This window comes from Sus scrofa, chromosome 2, assembly GCF_054392235.1.
Source record: "Sus scrofa isolate SSC_HxYL_T2T_F1_AM1 chromosome 2, Sscrofa_HxYL_maternal_Yorkshire_Landrace_v2.0, whole genome shotgun sequence".
Lineage (NCBI taxonomy): Eukaryota > Metazoa > Chordata > Mammalia > Artiodactyla > Suidae > Sus > Sus scrofa.
In genome coordinates, this window is record NC_139384.1 from 41711512 (window position 1) to 41730776 (window position 19265).

A 19265-nucleotide genomic window follows, 5' to 3' on the forward strand; every position below is an offset into this window, starting at 1 on the left:
TAAATAAATGAAGAAGATATACCATGTGTGTAAAAAAAAAAAAAAAAAAAAAAATTTGGACAAAGTTAATTTTCTATGACACCCTAAAATCCCAGGATTTATATACTATGTTCATTTTAAAATGTCATTCATTAGCTTTTTTCAATTCTTTTAAGACATAAACCACAAACTTTTCTAATGTAAACTACTAAAAATTCTAAGCAAACATCTTAGCTTGTAATAGCTTTTATATCCTTCCAAAATATTTAATTCTTTGACATTTATAAAAGTTTGACTTTTGTTGAAAGTTCATCATAAACTCATATAAAACTAGAGAAAGGCTCAGGAAAAAGGAAGAGATAGAAGAAATATGCTATAATTTATTGACGTGTTTGGACACATAATCAGCAAACCAGGAACAACAACATAGCTTTTATATGAGTAAAATATGACAAGACACTACTCATTACACCTAGACCTAGTCCAGTACTAGGCACCTTCCTAGTCCATTTGGAACCTTAATTGGATTTAGCTAATCTATTAAAAAAAAATGCTTCTGGGAAAATTTAAATGTCAGCAATAAGCCAAGGTCCTATTAAGTTTTTATTTCAGACTGCACTTATTTATCCTGTCTATATACATTACTTTCTATATATTCTGACTGCCTATATGTTGGTTATTTTCTGATCTCTGACACTTTCCTTACCTGGATGACCCATTTGAATATACTCTCCAGCAAGTGACCTTGTACCCTCCCACTAACTACTTGAGTCTAAGATTCTGGTCCTGGCTGAACATGTTTTCCCAGACCTTCTTGCCAAGGAAAAATCAGTTTTTCCCAACACCCATGGATCTAGCACCTTCACTCGCAGAATGTGTCTGTAATTCCTGAATACTACAAATGTTGAATAATTAAAACCCTCATCACAACCTCCTTGCACCTACTCACCTATCTCCTGCACTAAGAATGTCCTATATGAGCTAGTGCCTAACCACTCAGCACTTAGTTTCTTTTACCCTTATCAAAGCCAATGACTCTTCAAAATTATCTTGGCTCTTTGCTGATTGACAGTCTCCTATCAGAAGTCAGCATCTTAAAAGCAGGGACCTTGTGTATCTTTTTCATGTCAGTATCTCTAGTACCTGGAAGAAAACCTAGTAGGTGCTCACTCCATCAATTGAATGAATGAACGAATGCAAGCCCCTTGATACTATCTTCAGAATAAGAGGGCTACAGACAACTATACAAGCCCTAAGGTACTAAGTTCAAAGACTTTATGATGTACAATTCCCAAAATTGAATTAACTCAGACTGAGCAATCAAGCAGTTGAACTTGAAACTTTATGTGGATAATCATAAGTCGATGAAAAGGAAGTGTGATAACCTTTTTCAAGTGTCTCCTCCACCATTCCCAGCCCATGAGATATACACAAGAAGCCCTCCCACCCCCAAAGAGCAAAAGGAACCCCTCTCACTGTTTTCCATTCAGAAAAGAGATGGTGAGTTGTCTGCCTGCCAGATTTGAACTTGCTACCTCTAATAGGAAAGCCAGATATACATATTTCAGATAGAAACAGTCAAGAGAAATAGTCAGCGACTTGAAAGTTAATTAGATCAAACATAGTCCCTTTGATAAGTACACGATTTACTGCTTAAGTTGATTGCATTATAATCAGTCCAAATTTATCACATTCCCACAGGCTATCTGAAACAAATAATGCATTATACTCTCCAAATATACACTCTCTTTTGTCTAAAAGAAGCTCAATTCCCACTTAGTCACGTTTCTAGGCCTTGAACTCAAACGAAGTGCTGCCTATTGAGATGTATTGGGAGAATTGTGGGAATTTTGCATGCCATTAGCATCTATCGGTATTTTAAAGTGTAAGTAACTCATTTCTAATACAATACCATGCAAAATTAAACATCCAGTCACACATAAAACTGCTTGAGAGGAATGAACAATGCAAAGTGGAACTGTCACGCTCCTTGTGACAGTCAGTCACTGAATCAAGGGTTCACATTAGGAATTTTCTTCACAAGGTACAACTTCTCTTTATTCATGACTTTGGTTAAGAAAGCCCTCCCTAGCAAGCATCCCATCTGCTTGAAGGACCAGTCAATATTCTGTGAAGAACTCGATTTTCTGTTAGCAGATAAAGCCCTCAGAGCTCAACACAAAGCAATGCAGTGGTTCAACAACACTACTTATGAAGGAATATTGGATTTTTATTTACCTGGATGAAGAAAGGCCAGTGAAGGGACTCCACGGTACCTTTCCCAATTATACAGAAGAATGAACTTCCAGTGTAAACCTTGTGAATTGACATGTATTATGCTGCTGTTCAATAAGACAATATGAAGCCCAAATAAGAGGCTAAATGAAGAGGTTTATCTGGAGCTCTGCCTAGAATGGAAGAAAAGTGTCCATGTTCTTCCTGAAGAGGAAAGTTACGATGACCTTCCTTTGCTAGACAGAGAGCCTCAACCGCACTGCCTTTTAGCTGGCACTCGTGAAGGTCAACGTGTTCTCCATTACAGAACAAAAAGCAAATCCCATCCTGTCTCCCCTCACCAACACAGTGGTGGGTGATTTGCACTTGCACGGGAGGCAAGTCGTTCTTTTGGCCTTAGGCTAAAAGGGGCCTCACACAGTTCTCCCCCTTCAGCCTCATAGGGGAAAGTGTGAGAATAACAAAGATCTTGATCACCACAGGAAAAAGAGAAGACATCTCAGTTGTCATTAGCATTACTCTTAGCCCCCTGACTGACTGTTCAACATTCATTCCAAAGGTCCTAGCCATCGACAAAATAGTTCCTCAAAGCTTACTCATTGTGACAGGAGTGTTTGCCACCTGTGCACACTGATGAGCAACTTGTTGAATTTCCATGTCAGGTTGCCTGGCTGTTGTTAATTCTTTGCTAACATGGATCACCCATCACACAGGACTTGTACCAGAAGCCCATGAAAGGAATGCCCCCAAGGGGAGCTCTGTGGTCTCCTCCTACCCATCTGTTTAACCAAACCAATGACACTCAGCAAATGACAAGATAAAAACAGCACATCGAGCACTGTACAGGAGCAAGCAGGGAGCTCGATTACAGGAGACATGAATACAGTACGGCCCTAACATGTGGCCTGACTTTGAAGCTAAAGCTGTGGAGAGCTCAGGAGGAGGAGGGTAGCAGGGCTTGGCAGGTTTCTAAACTGTTCCTTAGCTACTGTCTGCAGAGTAAACACAAATGTGAACTAAAAAGAGAAGGCAAAGTTGAAATCTGGATGGAGATGCCTTTGTTGTGGTAAATGAGATGGCAGCAGTGTTCAAATGAGATTAGCAATGACAGCTGGAGAGACTTGGACAGAGAAGGGTGTAATCACCCTCCCCAAAGAGGGAGATCTTTCCAGAGGAGATAAAGTCCTCATGTGACCTGCTTTATCCACTTAGAAAAAAAACTTGCCAAATGCATGCTTTTCTTGCCTGGCAGTTAAATATGACTATCCCATTTCTCTCTCCTCATCTGGAACCCCATATCAAGGGTACTTTCCCTTCCCAATCTATATTATGCCCCAAATATCTCTTTCCCACTGCCCCCCCTTTTTTTTTTTTTAACCAACCCTTACGTCCTGTCTATCCCAAGATCATGCTGATTATGGATCAGGACAGACAACCAGCTCATAGAAGCCTGTCCTATTTAGCATGGTTCTCTATGATTTGTAGTGTAATAGCAGTTGTGCTCATTGAATCTATAGGAAAACATGAAGTTGGTGTGATTATTTCAATCCTAATAGATTTTAAGATAATACCCTTAGGGGTGAAAGAAACATTAACAGGCAGAAATAAGGGCCAAATCAAGTAAGATGAAAGTTAACATCCAAAAGTGAAAGATTCCATGTCTGGGGACAATGCTTCTCAAAGACAGAATGTTGAGATCTAAGATTTAACAGAAATACACATATGTATATTAATATACATATATAATAATATATTATAATATATATATAAATATACAATAATATATAATATATGATATATAATATATGATGTTAATCTATAATGTATATACAATATATATAATAATATATATATTAATAGATATAATATATATAATGTTAATCTAAGGTTTAACAGAAATGCACATATTATATATATATAATGTTCTTTGGTGTTTTGATCAACAGTGAGCTGAGATAAGGCAGTCAAAAAGGATGTTTTAATTTTAAACTGTACCAAGCAATGAAGATAATCATCTCATTCTGAGTCAGTCTGCCTAGAGGTAATCACATTTAGTCTTAGGAATTTCTCTGAAGATAAACAGATACACTTTAGAAAGAACCAGGTGAGATTATGAGAGTCTTATGATCCAAATCAAGTGATGAATGGTTGATGAAACAGAGGACATTCAGTGTGAAGTAAAGAAGAAGGGACAGCACGATAAAGTCTTCAAATATTTGGAGGACTCCATGTGGAAGAGGGAGTGGACTTGTTTCCTGGAGCTAAAAGAGGTAAAATATATATCCAACAAGTGTAAGCTCAAAGGGGGTATCTTCAACTTAAGAATTTTCTAGCAGTCAGACAACACAGAGGGAAGGGAATGTCTCGGCAGGCCGTGAGCTACAAGCTCTGAAAGATGCCCCAGACGATGATAGAAGACCACTTGGCAAGGACAGTAATCCTCAACCTCAGAGAGACACAGCCTCAAAAGTTTTAAGAACTGCCCTTGATTATCTACTCTGTGTCAGAACTTTACAGACTTTATAATCCTTGAAATAACCCTAAAAGGCAGGCATTGCTAAACTCAATTGACAGGTGTTCCCAGAGGTTAAATGATTTGCCTAACGCCATTCAATAAATGGCAAAGTCTAAACTCAAATCCAGATGTAAATGTGTGCTATGCCACATTGCCTTATAATCCTCTATTGACTCTGCTCTTAAAAAGTCAAATATCCAACCAGCTGATTACAAAAGCAGTGTGAGATACAGAAAGATCATTGGACTAAAAGTCAGAAAAACATCCATTTGTGTCCTACCTTTACTAGTTAAGCTTTGTGACTCAAGGCAAGTTACAAAACTTCTCTGGGCCCTCACAGTTTCTTCACTCATCAACTTAATAACACCCATTCCATAGGTTTTCGATGCATATAAAACAGATAATCCAAGAAAAGCACATTGTAAATTCTAAAATGCTTTTCCAAAGGGATAATGTTATTATTAGGTAAGATCCATGCTTTTACCTTCACAGAACAATCTAAAAGACACTTTAATCTGAAGTCTTTTCAGAAAAAAAAAAAAAAAAATACCAGAAACCTCACCAAGACCACTTGGCTCAATTGGTTAGAAAATAGTACCCACTATGACCTTTACAATTTCTATAAAAGAGGAGCTATGGGGAAGCAATCTGATAGAAAAAGAGCGTAAGAGCCCCCTCCATCAGTCCCTTGGTGTTGTCACTGGTGGCACATGAATCCACAATCATTAGTCCCATTATTTTCCCCCAGGAGTTCAGACAAAATGTGCTGCACAGAGCACATTATACCCTAGACTAGCTGCCTCCAAAATATTTCCTGATACTCCTGCGGGGGTGATAATGTAATGTAACCCCATTTTATTATTCATCCAGACAAAGATTTAAACGTAACGATAAATCAAAAGCCTGTTCATATAAAGAACACATTGGTAACTAGGACTATCAGGGTCAGAAGGGACATTGAAGGTCTTTGATTCAACCTCCATCTGCTACTTGTTATATTAATATATAAACATCCAAAAGCCATCTGTCATGCAGAGACTGTATGTGACATCCTGATATAATATTTTAAAGCTTCCCAGAGTAAATGGATGTCTCCCCAAAGGCCCGAGATTGACCATTTCCAAGCAACCCACATGCAATATGTCAGGGTCCAGAAGCTATGGTGAGGAACAAGGCAACTATTTCTCTCTCTCCATGAAGTCCTCATACAACCTCAGACACACAATCACCTACAACACTGGCAGCTCCAAGATTCAAGCAGAGATCTGTATTCTTTGACCTTTTTACTTTTTCAGGACCTTGGAAAGCACCAATAAGGTCTAAGGCCAAAAGTCATGGGAAACCAGCATGCTCAAAAAAATAACTATTGCCTTCAGAATGAATAAGCAATGAGATCCTGCTGTATAGCACTGTGAACTAAATCTAGTCACTTATGATGGAGGATAATGTGAGGAAAAAGAATGTATATATGTATGCGTGAGTGGGTCTCTTTGCTGCACTGTAGAAAATTGACACAACAACTGTAAACCAACTACAATGGAAAAAATAAAAATCATTAAAAAATAGTAATAATAATCTTCATAAAGACAGATTCCAAGGCCCCTCATATGACTTAACAGGTGCCAGCCTGGCCCCAATATTAAAAAGAATCTCTGATGAAGATCTTATTTGGCAACGTCTATTATCAAAAAGCCAAGCCAGGCTTGACTAGGACCTCCTCCCCAACCACCCTACTACAGCCAAGCTAGCTTATGACAACAGCTGGACTCTGCCTGGGCATCTCCAAGGCAGAGTGAGAGGCTTACAGGAACAAATCTCCTCTGTGAGGCCATTTCTAGATGTTTTCCTATTTAAATAAAAAAACATACAAGAGGGTAGTACAAAGAAAAGAAAAAGTCCTTCATCATCGCATTTTAGTGGTACATATAAAAAAGTAAGAAGAATTCTCCTGGCCATGGCCCATTAACAGTTGTATAAATGATGGGTGGAGGATCGAACAAATGGACAAACAATATACAGGCAAGCACATGAATTTATTTTACAAGAATAGTTACTATAGCCCTGGCCTCCTGGAACTTTCATTATAGTGTAAATAAACAACAATGAACAAATAATTTGATAATTTAATTTCAAATGGTGGCAAATACTATAAGGAGATACAACTTAAGGTAAAGTAAGAGTTCCCATCATGGCTCAGTGGAAACAATTCTGACTGGTATACATGAGGATGCAGGTTGGATCCCTGGCCTCGCTCAGGGGGTTAAGGATCCAGTGTGTCCATGAGCTGTGGTGTAGGTTGCAGATGTGGCTCAGATCTGGCGTGGCTGTGGCTGTGGCACAGGCCAGCGGCTATAGCTCCAATTCGACCCCTAGCCTGGGAAACTCCACATAGTGTGGGTACGGCCCCAAAAAAGACATAAATAAATATATGCATAGGTACATAAATACATACATAAATACATAAAATAAAAATAAATTAAGGTAAACTAGAGTGAGGTGAGCTCCATATAACTCCCCTCCAGGTACACTCTTTGCCTTGCTCTCTGTCGGAGGAAGACTGACAGGATCCCTCTCACTTTTGGTTCAGCTGGTTTCAACCTCCCGCCAACAGGAGGACAGAAAGGATTGAAGTCTGGGTACTAATTAATTCATATGTAAAGGATTTAGCACAATGCTTGGCACACAGCGTTAGCTAAATCATGGTAGCTGCTCCTATTAAGAACAAAACTGGTGAGAAAGGCCCTTGACTACTAAGTGGTACTTTCAAGCCTTTTCTATCTCTCTCAACTGCTATCTACAGCCTTTCCAATATACATGTGTCAATACAAACTTGATTGTTTTTTAATAACGTTTACTAAGAGGACAACTTGTGTGCCTTGACTTCTGCTTTGTAGCAAGTATGCTGAATTATGCATTTAGTTTGAGGCTCTTTCTTTTAAAAAGTAATCATTATTTTCTTCAAAGAAATTTTTATTTTTTCATGCTATCAGTCCTGTCAGACTTTAGAAGTTCACAATCATCGAAGAAGAGCTAAGCAATTTAGATAAAATTTCCCCTTCTGAAGGAAGACTTTTGTTATTAAATGTGAGGCATTCAATAGTAACTGCCAGCTGTTTAATCAAAAAGTTATTGTTCATTGTGGAGGAAAAATTGGAGTTTGGAAAACAATGGGACTACAACTCAAAACTCAGAAATTGTCTGATGAAGTTTCAAATCCTTTTCAAACTGACTGATCATTTAAACTATAATGGCCCATTCCTGATAAGGCATTTCATAGATGATTGTAAGAAAATCACTCAGACAACTGCAATCTCCTAGTCATCTCTTTAATTACCCCCCTTGCCAGTGGCCCCTTTGTTCAGATTACAGCGTACAAATTAAAGATAGTTTTAAGAGATGTCTCAGATAAGACTGTTATTACGGACACAGAGGTAACTCCTTTAATCCCAAAACCAAAATGAATGATAAAAGGAAAATTAAGAATGTGAGAGAACTATAAGGAAGGGGGGGGATTTCTGCATAACAGTAAGAAAAAGAAGATTTTAAAGGAGATTCATGTGAAAGAGTCAAGAATCAGAAGGACTCTTCTAAATTCTGAGATTCACCACTAAACTTGGGGTGTGACCCTGGAAAAATTACTTCCTCCTCCTAGGATTATTTCCTCCCCTTTTATATCAAGAAAATGATGCCTGATTTCACTACTTGTTTCATTAAAGACTCAATGAGACACTGTAGGGTACTTGCTTTGAAAATCGTTGCTCAATACTAATGTGAAATGGCTCCAGTGAGGCGGTGTTGAGCCATCTGAATGCTTGTTGGTTTTCCAGATCCTCCCACTGACCCAGCTATATCCCTTTCCTTCTATTTTGTCCATGAGATAATTTGGGAACCTTTTCATCATCTTGCCTTTTTTTGATCAAGTTATTCATCTTTTTTTTTTTCATCTTTTCTAGGGCTGTACCTACAGCATATGGGGGTTCCCAGGCTAGGGGTCTAATCGGAGCTGTAGCCTCTGGCCTACACCACAGCCAGAGCAACGCAGGATCCGAGCCACATCTGTGACCTACTGACAGCTCACGGCAATGCTGGATCCCTAACCCACTGAGCGAGACCAGGGATCAAACCCACAACCTCATGGTTCCTAGTCAGATATGTTAACCACTGAGCCACAGTGGGCACTCCCAAGTGGATTTCTATTACTTACAACAAAAGGATCTTAACTGATATGTACTGGAAAATACACTTAATTAAAACAACTCTACACTCAAAGGCAGAGCTTCAAGAAGTCTCAGGATGCCCACTCCGCAGTGCATATGAAGATTAACTTTCTAATCTTTGGTGCCTATCTCATTTACTTTCCATGATGTAATCAGTAACTTATGAATTTAAAGCAGCTCTTATTTGCTATAGTATCCCCAGGACCTAGACCAGTGCAATGCACAAAATATATGCTTAAAAATAGTGGTTTTCATTTCATGTATGTTTGCATTTCTGTTAGTCTTATCAGCTCCGGGACACACCCATCTCTCTATGCTTATATAATGATTATCCAGTGTGTGAACTGGCCTGGCTCCCTCTGCTTCTTAAAATGGATGAACTGACAACATTCCTTTGAAATACTAGGTTGATGGAAAGGTTGAAATGAAAATTTTCAAGCCAAAGAGGATATTTAGAGTAACTGAAGAATCGCTCAAGGAAACCCCATGCTACTTTTCCACACACAAGTGTAAACATGTATGCACATTCCTCTGATCCCTTTAACCTCTCCCTCATCTATTCATATGGATCTCAAACAGCTCTCCACAATAGATAATTGACTGGGCACTGCTGGGGACTTAATCCACATACTCAAGAAACACCAATAAAGGAATGAATAAATGAATTGCCTGATGAAATCTAAGGCCTTAGGAGTCTCTCCACTTCACAGAGACTCCAGCCATCCTCAACTATGTGCAAGTCCTGGAAGTTTCCTGCACTCTCCTGCACCCAACCTTTGTACATTCTGTGCCCCTGGTTCAAGATACCTTCCTAGTACTTGCCTGGCTATACCACATGTGAAGATCCAACTCTGCTGTCAGACAGGCAAGCTTTTCTCTTACTATATTTCTCAGGTTTTATTGAAAATACTACTTTTGTCCCACTTTTTATGTAGCTGCCAAAATGTCGGCTGCCAACCTGAATTTCTTTCCTTTATAAATGACATGGGCTTTTTGCCTGGAAGTCATGAGAACATTTCTTTTACTTAAAATTTGAAAATTTTATAAGATATCTCAGAGTTGACTTCATAGATCAATTTTCCCAAATTCATGATGTGTCTGCTCAGCGTGTAGATTTGCATTTTTTTTCTTGCATTATACTTTTTAACGGCTTTATTGAGACAAAAATCATTTAAAGCAAATACTTAATGGTTGGGATATATTAAATTTTTTAACTTATTACAACAGAAAAGTTGCCATTTTAACCTTTTTTTTTTTTTTTTTTTTTTTTTTTTGCTTTTTAGGGCCACACCCACAGCATACGGAGGTTCCGAGGTTCCAGGCTGGGGAATCAGAGCTGTAGCTGCTGGCCTACACCACAGCAACACAGTATCCAAGCCACGTCTGCAACATACACCAGAGCTCATGGCAACACTGGATCCTTAACCCACTGAGCGAGGCCAGTGGGTTAACCCACTGAGTGAGCTATGGCCTCATGGATGCTAGTCAGATTCATTTCTGCTGAGGCTATTCTGTAGACTTTTTGTTCTCTTGGATACAATTGTTTAGATGCCTAAGTTTTGATACTAAATGAAGTCCAATTTGTTTTATTGCCTGTATTTTGGATATCATATCCAAGAAATCATTGCCAAAATCAATGTCATGAAGATTTTTCCCTATGTTTCCTTCAAAGAGTTTTACAGTTTTAGCTACTACATTTAGGATTTTGATCTGTTTTGAGTTAATTTTTTTGTATGTGGTGAGAAGTAAGGGTCCAACTTCTTTCTTTTGCCAGTGGATACTCAGTTTTTACAGCATCATTTGTTGAAAATCTGTCCTTTTCCCACTGAATGGCATTGGGTACCCCCTTTTTGAAAATCAACTGACCATATATGTGAGGGTCTCTTTCTGGATTCTCTATTCTATTCTGTTGGTCCATATGTCTATCCTATGCCCATGCCACATAGTTTTGATTATTCTATAGTAAGTTTTGAAATCAGAAACTGAGTCCTCCAAATTAGTTCTTATTCAAGGTTATTTTGCCTATCCAGCATTGTAATTTTAAATATTAAATACACTTCATTTTTCTTTAATTATGTCAATTACATAAAATACATAAATATGGTTTTCTTTTCCTACTTTTTGACTGACCATTTTTCTTTGAAGGTATTTTTTATTTAATAATCATTTCCTTGGTTATTTTAATGATGTTTGTCAATGCCCCCTTATAGTTTCTTTGGTTGAATTATAGCTTCCTGTATTCTTATAGCTTTGTGGTTCTTGTAATATATCCTTTATTTCTAAAATGATAGGAGTTCCCGTCGTGGCGCAGTGGTTAACGAATCCGACTAGGAACCATGAGGTTGCGGGTTCGGTCCCTGCCCTTGCTCAGTGGATTAACGATCCGGCGTTGCCGTGAGCTGTGGTGTAGGTTGCAGACGCGGCTCGGATCCCGCGTTGCTGTGGCTCTGGCGTAGGCTGGTGGCTACAGCTCCGATTCAACCCCTAGCCTGGGAACCTCCATGTGCCGCGGGAGCGGCCAAAGAAATAGCAACAACAACAACAACAACAACAACAACAACAAAAAAAAATGATAATGTCCCTTTCATTTCTTTCCTACATTTAGTCACCCATGTTACATATTCTTGGTTTTTGTATATTTCTGCTCTGAGTTTCTGAATTTCTCTTTAAGAGTGGGTTTCATAACTCTAAGTTTGTTAAAGGATATTTGAATCAGGTTGGAATATTGTATTAGAGTTTTTTTCTACTTTTTTTTTTAAGAATTTGCACCCACAGACATATTTTCTCATTTTTTATAGTTGTGTATACGTTTCTGCTCTTTTATGCTCATTTTGTAAAGTCTTTTCAAGTAAATTGAAGTTTACAATGCTTTCTGCCTCCATTTACGCTGACAATGTGAGAATGTATACATTTATTTGTTCTCCTTGTTGATCTATAAACATTTTTGGAAAGAGTGTGGAGAGGTTCAGATTTAGGCAACCACCATCCAGACAAGAGGGAAACTTGTCTACAACCTCCCTGTGACACCACCCCCTCCCCAAGCTAGTTGAACAGCATCATCTCTGAATTCTTTTCGTTTGTTTTTTTGTTTGTTTGTTTCTTTGTTTTTTGTCCTTTCAGGGCTGCACCCACAGCATATGGAGGTTCCCAAGCTAGGGTTGAGCTGGAGCTATAGCAGCCAGCCTATGCCACAGCAACACCAGATCCAAGCTACACCACAGCTCATGACAACACTGGATCCTTACCCACTGAGTGAGGCCAGGGATCGAACCCCCATCCTCATGGATGCTAGTCAGATTCATCTCCACTGAACCACGATGGGAACTCCCTATCTATGTATTCTTATAGCTTCCTTTACTACACTATGGTAGAACATACTCACTGTTAGAAGAATTAACTTACCTTTCCAACTACATGCTAGGACCCTTAGAACTTGTAGTTCAAGTAGTTACAACTTTAATCTTAACTACATTAACTGGATTTACAACATGACTCTGCCACTTACTACCAACGTAACCATGAGCATGTTACTTCACCACTGTTTCCTGGTTTTCTCATCTAAAAAAACAGAGATAATAACAGTACCTACCTTAAGTGGTTCTTGTAAGAATTAACATATTTAGAGCACTTAGAACACTGCTCAGCCTATAGTATTTAATATTCTTATTCTTATCACCATCTCTTTACCCCCAGAAACTACCTAATGCATAAGGCATACAAAGCAATGCTGAGCTAATTGAGGGTACAGATTATTCTGACTTCTGAATTGTAATAGCACTTAAAATACAGTTGATACAGTTTGGCCTTGCATCAGATAATATTGTGTATTACAATCGACTAGTCCATCTGCTGTCTTATGTGTCACATAAGACTATAGGCTTCTTAGAGGACATAATATATATTTAACTCTACATCCCCTGTAGCATTATGCTGGCTCAACAAATGCCTTTGTGAAAGGTTTAGTGAATATGTATCTTGCTTTACTTATAATTGGGATACATCCTGATAAACCCATCATTAGGTTGAAAATATCATAAGGCAAAAATCTATTGAATACACCTAACCTAACAAATATCATCAGCCTAGCCTATGTTAAATGTGCTCAGAACACTCACATTAGCCTATAGTTGGGCGAAATCATCTAACACAAAGCCTGTTTTGTAATAAAGTGTTGAGTATCTCTTGTAACTTATTGAATATTTAAAGTGAAACACAGAATGGTTGTCCAGGTACAGGACGGTTGTTAGTGTATTAGTTGTTTTCTCTCACAATCATGTGGCTGACTGGGAGCTGAGGCTCCCTACCACTGCCCAGCATCACAATACAGTATCATACCATATATCAATACTCTAGGGAAAAACATCAAATTCAAAGTATGGTTTCTACTGAATGCATGTCACTTTCACAGCATTGTAAAGTCAAAAAATTCTAAGTCCAACCATCCTAAGTCAGGGACCAATTCTGTTTGAAACTACAAAATATGTTTGGACATATTTTGAATCTAAACAATCTGTGTGTTCAAACATAAGATTTGAAGAGAACCCTAGAGCTACTTTCTTATGGCTCATCTTTTCCTCCCACCAATGATATTTCAGTGCCATAATGTCTGGCTCTAACTCTTCTGAACTAGATGAGTTTGACAGTCATTCAATCTCTCTGTAAAATGAAGAGGTCATAGATGCCTTCTAGGTTTAATGTGATATTGAGATAAAATGATTGTAAATCATGTGGCCTGGCTTTTAATCACTGCTCAAAGGGTGGTAGCCCTTAGTCCCCTTCCTCGACTATGCCCTCCACTCCATCTCACCTGCTTTACCTGACAGACTCCACATCACTAATCAGGTCTCAAGTGCAGAAGAGACCCAGCAGCTCCAACTAGGCGAATAGATATCCCATTACATGCCTACTGCAAACTATCTTCACGTGTATCCTTATGGTCCTGAAAGCCTGTCTGCACAAGTGACTCCAATGCTAAACCATTTGGTGGCTCAGAGAATTACTGCCACCTACTTCATTTTTTGTTTTATCTTGGTTCAACTTGGTTGTACCAATTTCATATATAAGGTCAAGGGCTCAACAACAAGTAACATAAGATAAAAAGCAAGCAGTGATGAAACTGACTAGTATCCATGAGGAGGTGGGATCAGTCCCTGGCCTCGCTCGGTGGGCTAAGGATCCGGCGTTGCCATGAGCTGTAGTGTAGGTCCAGTCATGGCTCAGATCCCATGTTGCTGAGGCTGGGGTTGTGGCTGGCAGCTACAAATCCAATTCAACCCCTAGCCTGGGAACTTCCATATGCTGCAGGTGCAGCCCTAAAAAGCCAAAAAAAAAAAAAAAAAAAAAAGCATACAAAACAAAATATGGAGCAGGCACTGTACTAAGATAGGTATGTGAGAAAAACCCCTGACCTTTTTGGGAAGGTTAACATGAGGAGGTAAAAACTCATAACAAGCAAACTAATTCAGGAATTGGGAAGTGATAAACACCAAGAAGAAAATAAAACAGCAAGGGGGTGGAGAACAATGTGGTAAGAGAGTTTCTACATTAAACTCTCATGTTTGAGAAAAGCTCTGAATATATTTAATAAGAAAGCATTTGAATACATTAAAGATGCTAGGAAGTAAATTAGGAGAATACATAAGGAGAAAGTTTTCCAGGCAGAACAAACAGCAAATGCAAAGGCCCTGAGGTAGGAGTGTATGTGAAATGTTCAAGTAACATCAAGGACTCAAGTTGGCTGGAGCTAAAAGAGCAGGGAAGAAAGTTGGAAGAAAGCTGGAAGGTATGAGAATGGAGAAGCAGAAAAGAGGTAGATCATCTTGGAATTTTAGACCATGCTACGGCTCAATCTTTTACTTTTAGTGAGATAGGAAGTACTTTAGAAAGTTGGTGGGAATGTACATTGGTAAACCACTATAGAAAACAGTATGGAGGTACCTCAGAAAACTAAATATAGAACTACCATATAATCCAGCAATCCCACTCCTGGGCATATATCCAGACAAAACTTTCAATGAAAAAGATACATGCACCCATATGTTCAGTGCAGCACTAGTCACAACAGTTAAGACATGGAAACAACCTAAATGTCCAAAGACAGATGAATGCACTAAGATGTGGTACATATACACAATGGAATACTACTCAGCCATAAAAAAGAACAAAATAATGCCATTTGTAGCAACATGGAAAGAACGAGAGACTCTCATACTGAGTGAAGCGAGTCAGAAAGAGAAAGACAAACACCATATGATATCACTTATACCTGGAATGTAATATACAGCACAAATGAAACTATCTACAGAAAAGAAACAAACTCATGGACATGGAGTACAGACTTGTGGTTGCCAAGGGGGAGGGAGAATGAGTGGGATAGACTAGGAATTTGGGGTTAGTAGACGTAAACTATTGCATTTGGAGTGGATAAGCAATGAGATCCTGCTCTATAGAACAGGGAACTATATCTAATCACTTGTGATGGAACAAGATGGAGGATTAATGTGAGAAAAATTATATACATATATAGATAGATAGACAGACAGACAGACAGACAGACTGGGTTACTTTATAGCAGAAATTGACAGAACATTGTAAATCAACTATAATAAAAATTTTTTTTAAAAGTTTGAGTAGAGGATTGACATGATCTTAAACAGAATACTCTGGTTGATGAGTTGAGAATAGATTGGAAATAAGAATATAGCAAAGGTAGAATCAGGAGAAATTAGGAGAAATTACTGTAGACTGTTACAACAATGCAGTTGAGAAATGGTAACAGTTTGCACCAGGCTGGTAGTTGCAGAGGTGGTAAAAAATGGTCAGAGCCTAGATACATTATGAAGCTAAGATTAACAGAAATTGCTGATAAACTGCATTCAGAGTGTAAGGGAAAACTTAAGGAATGACAGGCAATACCAAGTTGTGGGAGGCCCAATAACCCAGTGAGGAATAATTTTCAAGGAGAGAGGGACCAGTTTTGTCAAGTGCAGCTGATCCATCAAATAAGATGAAGATGGATAATTAACTCCAGAATCAGCCATGTGGAGGGCTTTGGTACCTTTAATAAGAGTGTCTTCGGTATGACTGCAGGGACCAAACATGACCAGGAATGAATTCAAAAAGAGAAGGAGAAGTTCCCGTTGTGGCTCAGCTGTTAATGAACTTGACTGGCATCCATGAGGACGCAGGTTCGATCCCTGGCCTCACTCAGTGGGTTGAGGATCCGGCGTTGCCATGAGCTGTGGTACAGGTCACAGACATGGATTGGGTCCAGTGTTGTTGTGGCCCTGGCATTGGCCAACAGCTACAGCTCCAACTGGACCCCTGGCCTGGGAACCTTCATACGCCGCCAGCGCAGCCCTTTAAAAAAAAAAAAAAGAAAGAAAGAAAGAGAGAGAGACAGAAGGGGAGAAGAAGAAGTTAAAATAGTGTTTATTAACTCTTCTGGAGATTTTCGACTGTAAAGACAATCAAAGAAATGGCGAGACAGGGATATGGGATTGAGGAAAGACTTGTTTACATATGATAGATTTATGGGATTTATTTATGCTGCCTGAGATAGCCCTGTTGAGAGGAAATACTGATGATGCAGGACAGAGGGAAATGGGAGAAGTGAGGTCCTGCACAAGTGAGGGGGATGGCCCTAAATAGGAGCATGGAGAGTGTGCATAGTGATGGGAAATGCAAGTCCATGGTCCAGAAGCAGGTCGACTGTGAAGGTAGTGGTAGAATCAGTAAGGTTCTCTTCTGATTGTCTCTATATTCTGGGTGAGGTAGGAAGTTAGGTTTATCCAGGGGAGTGAATGTCAAGGAGGTGAGGAAAGAAATGTGGAATATCACCTCTCAGAGGAGGAGAGTATGATGGCTTTGGAGTCAAACAAGCCTCGGTTTCAATCCCACCCTCATCTGCCCCCTCCTTCTAGGAACATAAGCAGGATCCTCCCTGATTCTATCTCTTCATGGTCAAAACGGGAGTAAAGATACCTCAAAACACCTACAACCACATCTCCCAAGGTTGTTGTGAAGGTCAAAGGAGATGTGATATGTAAACTCCCAGCATACAGTAGATAGCCGATTCATTCCTTTCCTACTTTCTTATCTTCTGCCCTCCCTCTATTTCCCTCTTTTTGTGTCAAGTGTATCTGAGTGTGGATGAAATGAAATGTCTCATTGATAATTTCCATACTCAAGAACAGAATGATTCTTCATTTTCCTTCTTCTTCTGGACACTGTTGGACTCTTTCTAACCCTAACACCCAACCAAATCAGTCAGCCAAGCAACCAATAGGTGTTTGAGAACCTTTTCTGTACCCAAAGCTGTGTGTGGGGTGGGAAGAAGGGGCAAAGAGATATGTTCTTTTTAAAAATTAAATAATTGTATGCCATGAGCAGAAAAAAGAAAATCAAAAACAAAGTTACCCCCCACATGCACACTGTGCTGTACTATGAAACAACTACGTATCTTTTAAGTCCAGCCCTAAGTACATAATTAAAATTTGAGGGCACATAGAGACCGTCAAGGTCAAGCTCTTCATTTTGCATGATACCCAGAGAAGAGGAGTTCTTCCCTTGAGTCACATGGTTCAGCAGCAGAGCTGAAAGCCAAGTCTTCTCACCTCCTGGCTAAGATTCACTGTATTTTATTTCATAACATTCCCCGCCTCCTCTTCCAACTACTATTACCCCTGGTCAAAAATAAGTAACATTTACTGAGTGCTTACTATGTACCAACCATATATCTATATGCTGTCCATGTATTACTTCAATTAAATCCATGATATAGGGTTGCTATCTTTTTTTCTCCCACAAATGATAAAACTGTGGTCCAATTAACTCAGGCAAAGGGAAACCATTGAGATGCAGGAGATTTCAATATCAACACAGCAGTCTGGCTCTAATCTAAAGCCTCACTCACAGAGCACCATTCATTTTACCTTAATCTTTTTCCACTGGAAGTATATTCAAGTATTCAAATCCTGTGACCTGTGCCTTTGCTTCTGTGACAGCCCTGAGTGTTTCATATCTTGAAACGATGGGTTTATGTCCATCTTTTCAATGTTGTGGGAAGAATATTAGATGTCAGCTCCTTAAAAGCCCAGGATTCTCTCATTTCTAGCACAGCCTTTTGTGCGGAGTATTTCCTCCCTTATTTCTTAATTCATTCATTAATTCAACCAATGGTCAAACACGTATGGACTCTGAGCCAGACACATGGCCAGGTGCTGGGGACACAGCATGAACCCAAGACAAGTTCAAGTTGTTGACACTCCCTACTGGAGGTGAGGGGTGTGAGTCAGGGAGAATGAGACACAGTAAAATTGTAAACAGGTAAATGATCAAGATAATTTCACCTAGTGAAAGTCCTTCAGAGGCAATCAAAGAGGATGAGATGACTGACATGAGCAAGAGTGATTGGCTCTCGAAGCTCAGGCAGACGGCCTTCCAAAGCAATTTCCAATATAAATACCACTGCCATTTCTTTTTAGCAACCCGTGTCAGATTATCCTGGACACAAATAACAGGATTTACTCTTGTAATACCTCACTCACTGAATATTGAAAAACAAAAGCTAGGAAATCGGCCTTTTCATCTGGGTCTCTCAGCATCATTTGACAATTTTGTCTTTTTTGACCACGTAATTATATTTTCTAAAGGCCTTATCAGAAAATCCATTTTAGCAGAAGCTAATGCCATCACTCAATAATGTGTCTGTAATTGAAGGGATTCTCATTTGTATTCCACAGGAGCTGGACCTGTGGGCTTGAGGTGAATGGAAGAGGAGGTCCTGTGGGCTTGGCTTTGAAGAATAATCTGTTGGGTCCTGTCCTCCTGTCAGCTGCATTCCTCATTAACTGTGCTGGAGAAGCAGATGAGGATGCAAAGCCCTCTCCGGAGACCTACGTGCTCCATCCTCAAAGCCTTCCGCTTTCCCCAATTCCCACTTCAAGCTCCTGGCATATCGCGGTGATAAGAAGCTCTCCCTGTGCGCAGCACATTACAGTTTACATGACATTTTTCACACTCTGTTTCTTCCTGGAGAGGTAGACAAAAGCAATTATGCTTGCTACCCTGCTTTCATTGATAAGAAACCCAGGACTAAAGACATTAAGAAACCTGTCCAAGGACACACAGCTAGGAAGCAGTAAAGCCAGAGAGTGATCCAGGGTTTCTTCCTATGAACCTGTAAGAGGAAAGATCCTGGTGACTCCCAGCAGGACCCTGTGGGGCTCCTGAACACACCATGTGTCCCCCATTTCTTATTTTTAGAGGATACACTTCAGCTACATGACCTCCCCTGGGTTCCAAAGGGCAGGTTCACA

General features: G+C 39.4%; 1 protein-coding gene across 4 annotated transcripts in view; it reads right to left on the reverse strand.

Annotated features, from left to right (window-relative positions):
- The window catches only part of NELL1 (neural EGFL like 1), a 945951-nt gene that overhangs the window by 755622 nt on the left and 171064 nt on the right, over positions 1-19265 (reverse strand). The gene's annotated exons all lie outside the window — the stretch shown is intronic.